The 16,793-nt window shown below is 34.2% G+C and overlaps 1 protein-coding gene across 1 annotated transcript in view; it reads right to left on the reverse strand.

The window, feature by feature from the left end:
- The window catches only part of Hk (potassium voltage-gated channel subfamily A regulatory beta subunit hyperkinetic), a 426,198-nt gene that overhangs the window by 394,197 nt on the left and 15,208 nt on the right, over nucleotides 1-16,793 (reverse strand). The window lies entirely within an intron of this gene.

The raw sequence follows: 16,793 nt of genomic DNA on the forward strand, positions 1-16,793 counted from the left end.
TAATGCACTAAGGTGGAACACAATGTTAGTAAAAAACAAGTATATACGGCCGTAAGTTCGGCCAGGCCGAATCTTATGTACCCTCCACCATGGATTGCGTAGGAACTTCTACTAAAGGCTGTCATCCACAAACGAATTACTTGGGTTGCGATAACACTTGCCGATGGCAAGGTATCGTAAAACTTTTTAACACTGTCTGCTAAATTGTAAGTTAGTCCATAAGGGGTATATATTAAACAAAAAAAAAAGGCCGATTAAATACGTATATAATTCAGTTTGACAAAATTTTCTATAGAAATAAAATTTTGACAAAATTTTCTATAGAAATAAAAACTTGACAAAATTTTCTATAGAAATAAAATGTTGACAAAATTTTCTATGGAAGTAAAATGTTGACAAAATTTTCTATAGCAATAAAATGTTGACAAAATTTTCTATAGAAATAAAATGTTGACAAAACGTTCTATAGAAATAAAATGTTGACAAAATTGTCTATAGAAATAAAATGTTGACAAAATGTTCTACAGAAATAAATTTTTTACAAAATTTTCTATAGAAATAAAATTTTGACAAAATTTTCTATGGAAATAAAATGTTGACAAACATTGCTATAGAAATAAACTTTTTACAAAACTTTCTATAGAAATGAAATTTTGACAAAACTTTCTATAGTAATAAAATTTAACAATTTTTACATGGCTGTTAGAGGCCATATACTAACGAAATGTACCAAATTTCAACCGCATCGGATGACTTTTGCTCCTCCAAGAGGCTCCGGAGGTCAAATCTGGGGATCGGTTTATATGGGAGCTATATATAATTATGGACCGATATGGACCAATTTTTGCATGGTTGTTAGAGACCATATACTAACACCACGTACTAAATTTCAATTGGATCGAATGAATTTTGCTCATCCAAGAGGCTCCAGAGTTCAAATCTGGGGATCGGTTTATATGGGAGCTATATATAATTATGGACCGATATGGACCAATTTTTGCATGCTTGTTAGAGACCGTATACTAACATCAGGTACCCAATTTCAAACGGATCGGATGAATTTTGCCCCTCCAAGAGGCTCCGGAGGTCAAATCTGGGGATCGGTTTATATGGGAGCTATATATAATTATGGACCGATATGGACCAGTTTTTGCATGGTTGTTAGAGACCATATACTAACACCACGTACCAAATTTCAATCGGGTAGGATGAAGTTTGCTCCTCCAAGAGGCTCCGGAGGTCAAATCTGGGGATCGGTTTATATGGGAGCTATATATATTTATGGACCGATATGGACCAGTTTTTGCATGGTTGTTAGAGACCGTATACTAAAATCAGGTACCAAATTTCAACCGGATCGGATGAATTTTGCCCCTCCAAGAGGCTCCGGAGGTCAAATCTGGGGATCGGTTTATATGGGGGCTATATATAATTATGGACCGATATGGACCAATTTTTGCATGGTTGTTAGAGACCGTATACTTAGACCACGTACCAAATTTCAAACGGATCGGATGAATTTTGCTGCTCCGGAAGGCTCCGCAAGCCAAATTTGGGGATCGGTTTATATGGGGGCTATACGTAAACGTGGGCCGATATGGCCCATTTTCAATACCATCCGACCTACATCAATAACAACTACTTGTGCCAAGTTTCAAGTCGATAGCTAGTTTCGTTCGGAAGTTAGCGTGATTTCCACAGACGGACGGACAGCCGGACAGACGGACAGACGGACAGACGGACGGACGGACGGACATGCTTAGATCGACTCAGAATTTCACCACGACCCAGAATATATATACTTTATGGGGTCTTAGAGCAATATTTCGATGTGTTACAAACGGAATGACAAAGTTAATATACCCCCATCCTATGGTGGAGGGTATAACAAGTAAGGGAAGTCTAAAGTCGGGCGGGACCGACTATATTATACCCTGCACCACTTTGTAGATCAAAATTTTCGATACCATATCACATCCGTCAAATGTGTTGGGTGCTATATATAAAGGTTTGTCCCAAATACATACATTTAAATATCACTCTATTTGGACAGAATTTTATAGACTTTTACAAAATCTATAGACTCAAAATTTAAGTTGGCTAATGCACTAGGGTGGAACACAATTTTCGTAAAGAAATATGGGAAACATATAAATCTGAAGCAATTTTAAGGAAACTTTGCAAAAGTTTATTTATGATTTATCGCTCGATATATATGTCTTAGAAGTTTAGGAAAATTAAAATCATTTTTACAACTTTTCGACTAAGCAGTGGCGATTTTACAAGGAAAATTTTGGTAATTTGACCATTTTTGTCGAAATCAGAAAAACATATATATGGGAGCTGTATTTAAATCTGAACCGATTTCAAACAAATTTGGCACGCATAGCTACAATGCTAATTCTACTGCCTGTGCAGAATTTCAACTAAATCGGAGTTAAAAATTGGCCTCTGTGGTCATATGAGTATAAATCGGGCGAAAGCTATATATGGGAGATATATCTAAATCTGAACCGATTTCAACCAAATTTGGTACAGACAGTTGGAATCCTGTGAAAAATTTCAAGTAAATCGGAATAAAAGATTGGCCACTGTGGTCATATGAATGTAAATTCGGCGAACGATATATATGGGAGCTATATCTAAATCTGAACCGATTTCAATACAAAATTTTAAGCACATTAGGGTAAAACTCTGGCTTCTGGGGCCTTATAAGGCCATATCGGGCGAAAGATATATGTGGGAGCTACATCTAAATCTGAACCGATTTAAACCAAATTTGGCACGCAAAGCTACAATGGTAATCCTACTCCCTGTGCAAAATTTAAACTAAATCGGAGTAAAAAATTGGCCTCTGCGATCATTTGAGTGTAAATCGGTTGAAAGCTATATATGGGAGCTATATCTATATCTGAACCGATTTCAATAAAATTTGGCACACTTGACTACACTACTAATTTTACTCCTAGTGCAAAATTTTAAGCAAACTAGAGTAAAACTCTGGCTTCTGGGGCCATATAAGTCCATATCGGGCGAAAGATATATATGGGAGCTAACATATAGCTAAATCTGAACCGATTTCTTCCAAAATCAATAGGGTTCTATTCTGAGCCAAAACACATACTTGTGCCAAATTTGAAGTTTGGCACGATTGGACTAAAACTGCGACCTAGACTTTGATCACAAAAATGTGTTCACAGACAGACGGACAGACGTACATGGCTATATCGACTCAGGAGCCCATCCTGAGTATTTTTGCCATAGACACTATGTGTCTATCTCGTCTCCTTCTGGATGTTGCAAACATATGCACTAACTTATAATACCCTGTTTCACAGTGTGGCGCAGGGTATAAAAAAATGTTGCACATATGTCCTTAAATATGTGTCCTAGAATGGAAATAAAACTAAATCTTTATACCCACCACCATAGAATGGTGACGGGGGTATAATAAGTTTGTCATTCCATTTGTAACACATCGAAATGTCGATTTCCGACTATATAAAGTATATATATTCTTGATTAGGAAGAAATTCTGAGACGATATAACCATGTCCGTCTGTCTGACTGGCTGTCTATTGTAATCACGCTACAGTCTTCAATAATGAAGCAATCGTGTTGAAATTTTGCACAAACTCGTCTTTTGCCTGCAGGCAGGTCACGTTCGAAGATGGGCTATATCGGTCCACGTTTTGATATAGTCCCCATATAAACCGACTTCCCGATTTTGGGTCTTATAGAAACCGTAGATTTTATCCAATTTGCCTGAAATTGAAAATCTAGAGGTATTTTCAGGCCATAAAGAGGTGTGCCGAAAACGGTGAGTATCGGTCCATATTTTAGTATAGCCCCCAAAAGAACGATCTCCCGATTTAACTTCTTAGGTTTGTAGAAACCGTAGTTTTTATACGATTTGCATGAAATTGTAAATATTCTGGTATTTAAGGCTCACAAAAATGTGTATCGGATTAAGGTTTTATCGGTCCATTTGGCAATGCCTCCATATAGAGGCATTGCCAAATGGACCGATAAAACCTTAATTTGGCAATGCCTCCATATAGAGGAGCCACCGTGGTGCAATGGTTAGCAGCCCGCCTTGCATACACAAGGTCGTGGGTTCGATTCCTGCTTCGACCGAACACCAAAAAGTTTTTCAGCGGTGGATTATCCCACCTCAGTAATGCTGGTGACATTTCTGAGGGATTCAAAGCTTCTCTAAGTGGTTTCACTGCAATGTGGAACGCCGTTCGGACTCGGCTATAAAAAGGAGGTCCCTTGTCATTGAGCTTAACATGGAATCGGGCAGCACTCAGTGATAAGAGAGAAGTTCACCAATGTGGTATCACAATGGACTGAATAGTCTAAGTGAGCCTGAAATATCGGGCTGCCACATAACCTAACCTAGACCGATTTCACTTCTATAGAAGGCGCACTGATCATGAAAATTGTAAATTTCCAGATGTAAAATTTCCAGATTTTACTTCCCGGGGGAAAATCTACAGATTTAAGATTTCAAATCACGACGTTATTTTTTACACACTTACAAGAGATGTAAATGATTCCTCTAAAATTCAAACATAAATGGTTCTTATAAATCCAGAATCTGATATAGTCTTCATAGGTTAAATCTTTAAATTTATCTTCGTGAAGTGTACTGGTTGAACTGCTCTGCTTGATCTGTCCTCAAAGCCCCCTGAAATTTCAAAGGAAACCCTACTATTTGATTCATGGTGGTGGGTATTTAAGATTCGGCCCGGCCGAACTTACTGATGTATATACTAGTTATATAAAAAAATTGTTATGCTGGTTTCTTTTTAAATATGCCCCCTAAAGCCAAGGAATTTACTTCGTAACATCCAGACAAACGAAATGAAAATTCTCAAAACATATTATTTTCGAACCCTACAAAATGAAATATGTTTTGTAAAGAAAAAAAATTTGCTCCTAGGAGAATTCGTGACCACCAAAAAAAAAACATCTCAAAAATTATAAATTAAAATATTCGTCTTAACTATAAAGCGAGAAGAAAGTTGATATGCAAATAGTTCCTAAAAAGTAAAATTTCAAAAAAAAAAATATATGTAACCACAAAAAGGAGTCAATTTAAATTTTCTTATGACTGTAGCGATATTTTCCTGTTAATGAGTACAAGAGGTACATTAATCAGTATTTTGGTTTAAAAAACTCTCCGTGATTCGATTCTCCATTGAGGCGAAAGGAAAAAATGTCAAAATAATTTATTAAATCCGATATGTGCTTCTAAAATATTTGTATTACAGAAAGGAAAGATAAAATTAGCCAGAAAATAAAAGAAAAATTTGCTAGAATTTATTAAATTGTTTTTAGATCCTTTAAAAGTCAACGTTTATCAAAAAAAAAGAAAAAAATAATAACAATAATATAAACATAAACAGTTTAGCGCAAAAATAACATTCCAAACAACGTTCATAATCAAAATTTCGTTTGCAAGCAAATTTCTTTTTTTTTTTTTGCGTACACGTATCTATACTTCTCTTACAGTTCATTTCCGACTTTCTTAGTTTCATACTTTCCAAACAATTAAGCAAAATAATTGTTTTCGTTTATTTGTCTTTTTCCCTTCGGCTTTTATTTCTTCTATTCTGAAGAGGAAAAAGGTAAATCCAACTAACAAACATGGTTCCACGAACACATACTGATTTCACTTCACAAGAATTACATTAAAGTCTATTCCCGTACGCCTTATTATTGTTCGTTATTTTCATTTGTTGGCGTTTCAGTTCTTCATAGTTGTTTGTTTTTTCATGTCTTCTTCATCCGGTCGGTCGGTCGGTTGGATGGTTGGTTGAGTTAGTTTTTAGGGGGTATTCTTCCGAAATAGCGTTGCCGTCGTCGTTGAGCGTGAAATGGTTTTCTGGCTCACTGCCAAATGATGTGCGAATATTTTAAAGTGAATCCAATTTGATTTGAATTTTTGTTTTTGTTACTACTTTTCCAAAACGAAAACTAATGCATTTTATGTTAGGCTAAGCACCTTGTTTGTTGATATTGGCAATGAATTTTTCTTTTTTTGGAGGGTGCGCAATAAGGTATCCATTTCAGCAAAAACAAAAAAAAAGTTTCTTTTGTTTTTGAAATAGGATTACTTTCCTCATTTTTCATGATATGCCAAATATTTGTTTGATGGATTAGTTCGATAACGCTACCACCTAACATGTCTAGAATGTAACAACTTGTCTGTTTCACGATTTGTTTTACCCTTTGGTGTGTGGCTATATGTAGACGGTGCTGCCAGGCAGAAAATTGTTTTAGCAGATATTGAAGATTTTTAGAGAATTTTTGTGAGAACATAAAAGTAATGTATCGAATGGGTTAATTGATGGTCGATTAATCCAATAAATGAAAATGCCAGTTACTGAGAACTTGGCTTGATGACTATGATGTTTACATTTTAAAAACGTTCTCGATTTTAATCATGCTTGCTTATACAACTTTAGGATTTGCCATATATTTAAGAACAACTACCAAATTATCTTCGTCGGGAAATTTTTTTCACTATTATTCGCATCTATGCGGTCTCAAAAAGTAGGTTAAAGTGGCAGCCCGATTACGATTCAGGCTCACTTAGACTATTCAGTCCATTGTGATAAAAAGTAAATTTCAAACGTAACCTGCGAGTCAATGGCTAGTCACGATCATTTTCTTGAGAGAGGCTAATTTTCGTGAGTTTCGAATGTTTGTGATGGGATATTTATTTTTAATATATTGGAGTCCATAATTCGCATTGAGATAATTATTCGAGTAATTGTCAATTATTGTTTGGTGGAGTTAAATTAATTTTTATCCTTCACCATAGGATGGGGGTATATTAACTTTGTCATTCCGTTTGTAACACATCGAAATATTGCTCTAATACCCCATAAAGTATATATATTTTGGGTCATGGTGAAATTCTGAGTCGATCTAAGCATGTTCGTCCATCCGTCCGTCTGTTGAAATCACGCAAACTTCCGAACGAAACAAACTATCGACTTTAAACTTGGCACAAGTTCTTGTTATTTATTCATGTAGGTCGAATGTATTGCAAATGGGCCATATCGGACCACTTGTACGTATAGCCCCCATATAAACCAACGCTCAGATTTGGCTTGCGAAGCCCATTGGAGGAGCACAATTCATCCGATCCGGTTGAAATTTGGTACATGCAAAAATTGGTCCACATCGGTCCATAATTATATATAGCCACCATATAAACCGGTCCCCAAATTTGGATTCCGGAGCCTCTAAGAGAAGGAAATTTCATCCGATCCGACAATACAGAAATTGGTCCATATCGGTCAATAATTATATGTAACTCCCATATAAACCGATCCCCAGATTTGACCTCCGGAGCCCCTTGGAAGAGCAAAAGTCACCCGATCCGGTTGAAATTTGGTACATGGTATTAGTATATGGTCTCTAACAACCATGCAAAAATTGGTCCGTATCGGTCCATAATTATATATAGCCCCCATATAAACCGTTTCCCAGATTTGATCTCCGGAGCCTCTTGGAGGAGCAAAATTCATCCGATCCGGTTGAAATTTGCAACGTGGTGTTAGCATAAGGCCGCTCATATACATGCCAAAATTGGTCCATATCGGTCTATAGTTACATATATATCCGATCCCCAATCACACAAAAATTGGTCCATATCGGTTCATATTCATGGTTGCCACTCGAGCCAAAAATAATCTACCAAAATTTTATTTTTATAGAAAACATTGTCAAAATTTTATTTCTATAGAAAATTTTGTCAAAATTTTATTTCTATAGATAATTTTGTCAAAATTTCATTTCTATGGAAAATTTTGTCAAAATTTTATTTCTATAGAAAATTTTGTGAAAATTTTATTTCTATAGAACATTTTTTCCAAATTTTACTTTTATAGAAAATGTTGTCAACATTTTATTTTGTCAAAATTTTATTTCTATAGAAACTTTAAACTTAATTATATACGTATTTAATCGGCCTTTTTTTAGTTTAATTATACCACGTATGGACTATGTGGTATATATTACGGTGTTAGGAAGTTTTAAGATACCTTGCCATCGGCAAGTGTTACCGCAACCCAAGTAATTCGATTGTGGATGACAGTCTTCAGTAGAAGTTTCTACGCAATCCATGGTGGAGGGTACATAAGCTTCGGCCTGGCCGAACTTACGGCCGTATATACTTGTTTTAATTTTATTCAATTTATATTTTTCTACAATTGCAAAATCATTTCAGACTCGTTGCCCCGTAATCAGTGTTCATCACCGATTTGGCCAATATATTCGATAAATACAGAAATAATGAACACAATTCACCTTAATATTGATCTACCACCACCGTTGTCACTCGAGCCAAAAATAAATTAGTAAAATTAGGAGAAACTTTTACCAAAATTTTTTATTTCTATTGAAATGTCAAAATTGTATTTCTGTATAGAAAATGTTGTCTTAATTTTATTTCTACACAGAAAGTTTTATCAACCTTTTATTTCTATAGAAAATTCTTTAAAAAGTTTATTTCTATAGACAATTCATGAAGTACTTCTTTGCAAAATCTACCAAAACATCAAACATTCTACCAATCAACCAAACAATAAAAAATCTACCATTTCTGGTAGAATTTTACCAACTGTGGCTACACTGAAAATACAGTGAACCCACCAGGAAGAAAAATTTCAGTTAATTTTAGAAAATTTTGAATATTTTTAGAAAATTTTAACTAAACAGTATAACAAACGCTGGCATCACGTCATAAAATGAAGTAAATTTTTTTCGGCAAATTCAAGAAATTTTATTAGACATAATTAAGTTTTTTCACTTGCTAAAGAAAATTTTGTAGTTTGAAGGAGAAAATTGGAGTTCAAAATTGCAAGAATGCCTTTAGTAACATACGAAGTTCACGATGAACGCATTTGTAGTAAAATTTAAAAAAAAATATTGAACTATTTTGTGGAAAACACGAATTTAGTTCGGTTTTAGTTCATTTAACTAACGTACACAAAAAATTGTTAGAGTAAAGGAAACTTTCTCCAAACATAATAATTCCATGAACTAAAATAAAGTTAAATTGGCTTTAGTGAAATGAGAGTTCACTTTTTTTTGAGTGTACCGTGTCTACCACCCAATTTTAGAAGTAAATTTTCGTTCATTAATACCAGGTGACCGAACTCCCATCCTCATATCTCCAGGATTCGGAAGACGATCACCGGTCTCTTGTTGTTGTGGTTCGAAATCTTGATCATATTGCAGCTACTAGCTGGTTTGACAAAATTTTATTTATTTTTTATTAAAATATTACAGATTTTCTACAAAAGAGCAATCTTATTTTTCTATAAAAAAAAAAAAAAAAACTTGTCAAAAATGTATTGGAAATTTTTGTGAGGGGATTTTTGGGGACGAAAGCATCATAATTTGGGGACAAGAGCCAGGAAAATACTGGCAACACTGATTGCTGTATCTAGAAGCCCCAGAAGTCAAATCGGGAGATCGGCTATACAAAAACATGGACCGATAGTCGTAACGTCAGTTTTTGAACTATAATGTAAACCACACCTAAACGCCAAGTTTTTTTTTCCGAATTTTTATACCCTCCACCATAGGATGGGGGTATATTAACTTTGTCATTCCGTTTGTAACACATCGAAATATTGCTCTAAGACCCCATAAAGTATATATATTCTGGGTCGTGGTGAAATTCTGAGTCGATCTAAGCATGTCCGTCCGTCCGTCTGTCCGTCCGTCCGTCCGTATGTCCGGCTGTCCGTCCGTCTGTGGAAATCACGCTAACTTCCGAACGAAACTAGCTATCGACTAGAAACTTGGCACAAGTAGTTGTTATTGATGTAGGTCGGATGGTATTGAAAATGGGCCATATCGGCCCACGTTTACGTATAGCCCCCATATAAACCGATCCCCAAATTTGGCTTGCGGAGCCTTCCGGAGCAGCAAAATTCATCCGATCCGGTTGAAATTTGGTACGTGGTCTAAGTATACGGTCTCTAACAACCATGCAAAAATTGGTCCATATCGGTCCATAATTATATATAGCCCCCATATAAACCGATCCCCAGATTTGACCTCCGGAGCCTCTTGGAGGGGCAAAATTCATCCGATCCGGTTGAAATTTGGTACCTGATGTTAGTATACGGTCTCTAACAACCATGCAAAAATTGGTCCATATCGGTCCATAAATATATATAGCTCCCATATAGACCGATCCCCAGATTTGACCTCCGGAGCCTCTTGGAGGAGCAAACTTCATCCTACCCGATTGAAATTTGGTACGTGGTGTTACTATATGGTCTCTAACAACCATGCAAAAACTGGTCCATATCGGTCCATAATTATATATAGCTCCCATATAAACCGGTCCCCAGATTTGACCTCCGGAGCCTCTTGGAGGAGCAAAAGTCATCCGATGCGGTTGAAATTTGGTACATTTCGTTAGTATATGGCCTCTAACAGCCATGTAAAAATTTTCAAATTTTATTACTATAGAAAGTTTTGTCAAAATTTCATTTCTATAGAAAGTTTTGTAAAAAGTTTATTTCTATAGCAATGTTTGCCAACATTTTATTTCCATAGAAAATTTTGTCAAAATTTTATTTCTATAGAAAATTTTGTAAAAAATTTATTTCTGTAGAAAATTTTGTCAACATTTTATTTCTATAGACAATTTTGTCAACATTTTATTTCTATAGAAAATTTTGTCAACATTTTATTTCTATAGAAAATTTTGTCAACATTTTATTTCTATAGAAAATTTTGTCAAAATTTTATTGCTATAGAAAATTTTGTCAACATTTTACTTCCATAGAAAATTTTGTCAACATTTTATTTCTATAGAAAATTTTGTCAAGTTTTTATTTCTATAGAAAATTTTGTCAAAATTTTATTTCTATAGAAAATTTTGTCAAACTGAATTATATACGTATTTAATCGGCCTTTTTTTTTGTTTAATATATACCCCTTAGTGACTAACTTACAATTTAGAAGACAGTGTTAAAAAGTTTTACGATACCTTGCCATCGGCAAGTGTTATCGCAACCCAAGTAATTCGATTGTGGATGACAGCCTTTAGTAGAAGTTCCTACGCAATCCATGGTGGAGGGTACATAAGATTCGGCCTGGCCGAACTTACGGCCGTATATACTTGTTTTTTTTTTTTGACTTTTCTCTATTTCAGACTTACTCAATTTGAACCATGGAGAGATACACAATCCAACAACGTTCCAATGGTTCAAAGAAATGGCAACAGTGAATGATCAATTTTAGAAGAAAATCATCTTCAGTGATGAGGCATTTGGGCGAATGAGAATCCAAGAGTGATTTTCAAAAAACCAATGCACCCACAAAGAGTAATTGTTTGGTGCGGTTTATGGGCTGGCGGCATCATCGGGCCGTATTTTTTCCAAAATGAGGCAGGTCAGGCAATTACTGTGAATGGTGTTCGCTATCGTGAGATGATAACGAACTTTTTATGGCCCGAATTGGAAGATATGGATGTGGACTATATGTGGTTTCAGCAGGACGGTGCCACTTGCCACACAGCTAACGAAAAATTGGCTCTTTTGGGCAACAAATTCAATGGCCGTGTTATCTCACGTAATGGCGATGGTGGCCAAGATCATGTGATTTGACACCGTTGGACTGTTTTCTTTGGGGTTATTTGAAAAAAAAAGGTGGACGTCGATAAGCCAGCAACGATTCAAGAGCTAAAGGATGAGATAATTCGGCATATTAACGGCATAGAACCTCCATTATTCCTCAGCGTCATCGAAAATTTGGACCATCGGATGAAGGTGTGCCACCGAGGTCGCGGCGCCCATTTGGCCGATATTTTGTTCCATACATAATTGAGTAATATCAATATATCATAATAAAATAAAATTACAATAATTTCCTAAATAGTTTGTGTTTTATTCAAGATCAACATCGGCCCTTGAAAATTTAAGCACCCTTTACCTCTGAATTTCCCATTTGAGGTAAATCGGGAAATTCAAACCCTGAGGCTATTTCAAAACCTGGACCGAAATAACTAATCTCCCAATTTGACCCGCGTGCACAAAACATACAAATCTGTGCCAAATTTCAGGGCGATAACATCATTATTGACAGACAAATGACCAGACGGATTATCGTCTTAGTATTGTTCCAATTAAAAATTTTATAGATCCAATTAGTTTTTCTAACAGATTTTTATTTTAATTGAAAAATTAATTAAATCAATTTAATTTTTTAATTGAATTGTTTCCCATAACAAATTACGATTTTAATTGACAATAAGGGGCAAAATGTTTTTCTACATGAAAAATTCATGAACCATCAAACATATAACAACACTTGGGATTATCGAAGAACTTTTTTTATCTTAGACATTTGGTTCATAACAAAAATAGCTAAATCTACCTACGGAGAAGATATCAAACTTCGAATCTCTTATATTTATGTATGAAATTATAAAAAGAACTACTTACACTGTGTTTGTTGGGTGTTTTAAAACACAGTGCTTTTGTACGCTATTACGAAATGCTATTTTTGCACACACGCAATCGATTACAAGTCAAAGGTTACGTTTACAAACCAATTTATATTTGATATCCAAAACAAAATAAAAAAAAAACCAAGAAAACTATGTTGAACTTATCGAGCGTTTTGTTATTCGTTCTTTTGTTAATGGACACTGACACTGATGGTATGGGGGAACACCACTTCCGTTGTGGAAAATTTTTGTTGATATTTTTCTTTGCACAAGCACTCACTCATAGACCACACTTTCTGTTAGATATCAAAAGCTTTTTTCTTCAATATTTTCAAATATTGGCCATAAATCTGATACAAATATGTGTGATTTGTTTTATTAATTTTTTGTTGTTATAAAATCTATGATATTCGTTAGGTAGATGAAACGATTGAAGTACGCAAAAAGAAGACCCCACACGTCAAATCCGAATTTCAACTGAGCGAATGAAATGAAGAATTCTCAAAAAAAAATTCAATCCAAATATTATGCGGATTCTTTTCTCCTGTATGTGGAGGTTGCTTGGGTAATGGGATAGATATTTAAAACAAAATTAAAAGAACAAGTTCTATTATTTGGTTTTTTTTTTTAACAAGAACAACATTAACAGCGGCAATGCCAACAGCAACAACTACATTAATAAAAGAAAAAGAAAAAAAGAAACAATGTTGATGTTTTTCTTTTTCACTTGATGTTGTTTTTTATATCTCTTTTCCACTGTCTCTTCATTTGCCGCCATGTATTTTGTGTGCTGGTGCGGTACTTGTTCATGTCATAATTTCGACTAAACGGCTACACGTTTGGCAGATGAGTCCACTAAAGAGCACACTCGCACTATTTAAATCGCACATGTTTCATGCTCATGGGTGTTTATTGCACAGGGTAGGGGGCGACAAGAGGGAAGACCTCGCGTAAATAAATGCCAGAGGCATTGTTTTGGAAAATATTGAAAATAAAAGATAAAAGAAAAACAAGAACACCTGTGTAGCACTGTGACTTGATTGAGACTAAAAATTAGATAAAATAATAACAAATATGTATAATATTAATATATATATATATAAAGGGTGATTTGTTAAGAGCTTGATAACTTTTTAAAAAAAAAAAAACGCATAAAATTTGCAAAATCTCATCGGTTCTTTATTTGAAACGTTAGATTGGTCCATGACATTTACTTTTTGAAGATAATTTCATTTAAATGTTGACCGCGGCTGCGTCTTAGGTGGTCCATTCGGAAAGTCCAATTTTGGGCAACTTTTTCGAGCATTTCGGACGGAATAGCCCGAATTTCTTCGGAAATGTTGTCTTCCAAAGCTGGAATAGTTGCTGCCTTATTTCTGTAGACTTTAGACTTGACGTAGCCCCACAAAAAATAGTCTAAAGGCGTCAAATCGCATGATCTTGGTGGCCAACTTACCGGTCCATTTCTTGAGATGAATTGTTCTCCGAAGTTTTCCCTCAAAATGGCCATAGAATCGCGAGCTGTGTGGCATGTAGCGCCATCTTGTTGAAACCACATGTCAACCAAGTTCAGTTCTTCCATTTTTGGCAACAAAAAGTTTGTTAGCATCGAACGATAGCGATCGCCATTCACCGTAACGTTGCGTCCAACAGCATCTTTGAAAAAATACGGTCCAATGATTCCACCAGCGTACAAACCACACCAAACAGTGCATTTTTCGGGATGCATGGGCAGTTCTTGAACGGCTTCTGGTTGCTCTTCACTCCAAATGCGGCAATTTTGCTTATTTACGTAGCAATTCAACCAGAAATGAGCCTCATCGCTGAACAAAATTTGTCGATAAACACATTTCGAACCGAACACTGATTTTGGTAATAAAATTCAATGATTTGCAAGCGTTGCTCGTTAGTAAGTCTATTCATGATGAAATGTCAAAGCATACTGAGCATCTTTCTCTTTTGACACCATGTCTGAAATCCCACGTGATCTGTCAAATACTAATGCATGAAAATCCTAACCTCAAAAGAATCACCCTTTATATATATATATATATATATATATATATATATATATATTATATATATATATATATATATATATATATATATATATATATATATATATATATATATATATATATATATATATATATATATATATATAATATATATATATATATATATATATATATATATATATATATATATATATATATATATATATATATAATAACAATAATTAAATTACATTAAAAAACAAGTAAGGAAAGTCTAAAGTCGGGCGGGGCCGACTATATTATACCCTGCACCACTTTGTAGATCTAAATTTTCGATACCATATCACATCCGTCAAATGTTTTGGGCGCTATATAAATATAAAGGTTTGTCCCAAATACATACATTTAAATATCACTCGATTTGGACAGATTTTGATAGACTTTTACAAAATCTATAGACTCAAATTTTAAGTTGGCTAATGCACTAGGGTGAAACACATCAGCGTTGCCAATTTAGCTTTTTTTCCGCTAGATTTGGCTTTTTTTGAAGACGTTTAGCGGGGAAAAAATGCATTTAGCTTTTAGCTTTTTTTCTGGCTTTTTTTCATGACCCTTTTAGCTATTTTTGGCTTTTTTTATTTTCGACATGTTTCTATTGAAATATGGATAAATCGGCGTTTTTATCTAAGCCTTGCTGCAAGTATAAGTGTTTCCACATATTTCAAAGCTCAGTTGAAACATTAATAATGAGTCCAGCCATTATGCGGGCATGTTTGTAGCAAATACACCTTGTTGTAAAGTTTTTTCATTATATACATAAAAGTTATCGTAAACTTTAAATCTACTATTACCATACAAATTTGTTAGATAAACTGTCAGTAAATTATTGGGAATATTATCATTTGACTCGTTTATCCTTTTTATGTTATTATAATATTCTAAAGTTATTACGATATTACTAAATTAAAATAGTAGATGTGAATAGCTTTGTGCACTGAAAAAATATTGTCGTCTCCTTAAAATACGAACGCGAATTTTGGTTATAATAGCATTTGTGAATTTCTTTTATATAATTCCTTTTATATATTCCTTGTCCAAAAGACGATAAAGTCGTTTTGTCCTTATAATTAAGTGATTCAACTTAAAAATGGGTATGTTTTCATGAAAGAAGGAAGAATTAATGAAATAGTCTTTAAATGTGAGGAGTTTTTGCATCTTAACCACAAACCAAAATAGCGTTCAAAAATAGAAGATGTTTTTCAATACTTTATTTTAAAAACGTATATATACAATAATTTATACTTGAAGTCGAGTCTGAATTTGGAAATTTAAGTTGGCGTTAGCACGTTTTTAAAGCACTTTGATAGCTCATGAAGAAAAGGAAAATGTTTTTACTGGGAAATGTAAACTATAGGTATTTTCTTCAATTTAAATAAAAGTAATGTATTTCGAATTTTTCACAATTTCAAAACCAAACTAAAATTTTATTTAAAAAAATGAAAAATCATTTTTTTACCAAATCCAAAGCATGCTTAGATCATTTAGTATTTTAAAATAACAAGTAAATAAAATAGAGGTGTTGGGAAGGTAGCTCCCACAAAACGAAGGACTTCCAGTAAAAAAATTGTGATAGTAATCAAAATGTATCGAATACGCAAACAGAGCTAATATGCCCTAGATATTGTTACAGTCTCACAGAAGTGGAATTAAAATGAAAATAATATGCATTGTAAGTGAAATAAAGCCTTTAAGTTTGTTAAATTTCAATCAAAAATGTGACTTTTGATACAAAAAAATTAGCTTTTTTTCTAGCTATTTTTAGCATTTTTTAGCCTTTTTTAGCTATTTTTTTGGGCAAATCTAGCGGTTTTTGGTGAAACAATTCTGGCAACGCTGAACACAATGTTAGTAAAAAAATATAGGAAACATTTAAATCTGAAGCAATTTTAAGGAAACTTCGCAAAAGTTTATTTATGATTTATTGCTCGATATACATGTATTAGAAGTTTAGGAAAATTAGAGTCATTTTTACAACTTTTCGACTAAGCAGTGGCGATTTTACAAGGAAAATGTTGGTATTTTGACCATTTTTGTCGAAATTAGAAAAACATATATATGGGAGCTATATCTAAATTTGAACCGATTTCAACCAAATTTGGCACGCATAGCTACAATGCTAATTCTACTCTCTGTGCAAAATTTCAACTAAATCGGAGCAAAAAATTGGCGTCTGTGGTCATATGAGTGCAAATCGGGCGAAAGTTATATATGGGAGCTATATCTAAATCTGAACCGATTTCAAC

The sequence above is a fragment of the Haematobia irritans genome, chromosome 3 (assembly GCF_050003625.1).
Source record: "Haematobia irritans isolate KBUSLIRL chromosome 3, ASM5000362v1, whole genome shotgun sequence".
In the NCBI taxonomy this organism is placed as follows: Eukaryota; Metazoa; Arthropoda; class Insecta; order Diptera; family Muscidae; genus Haematobia; species Haematobia irritans.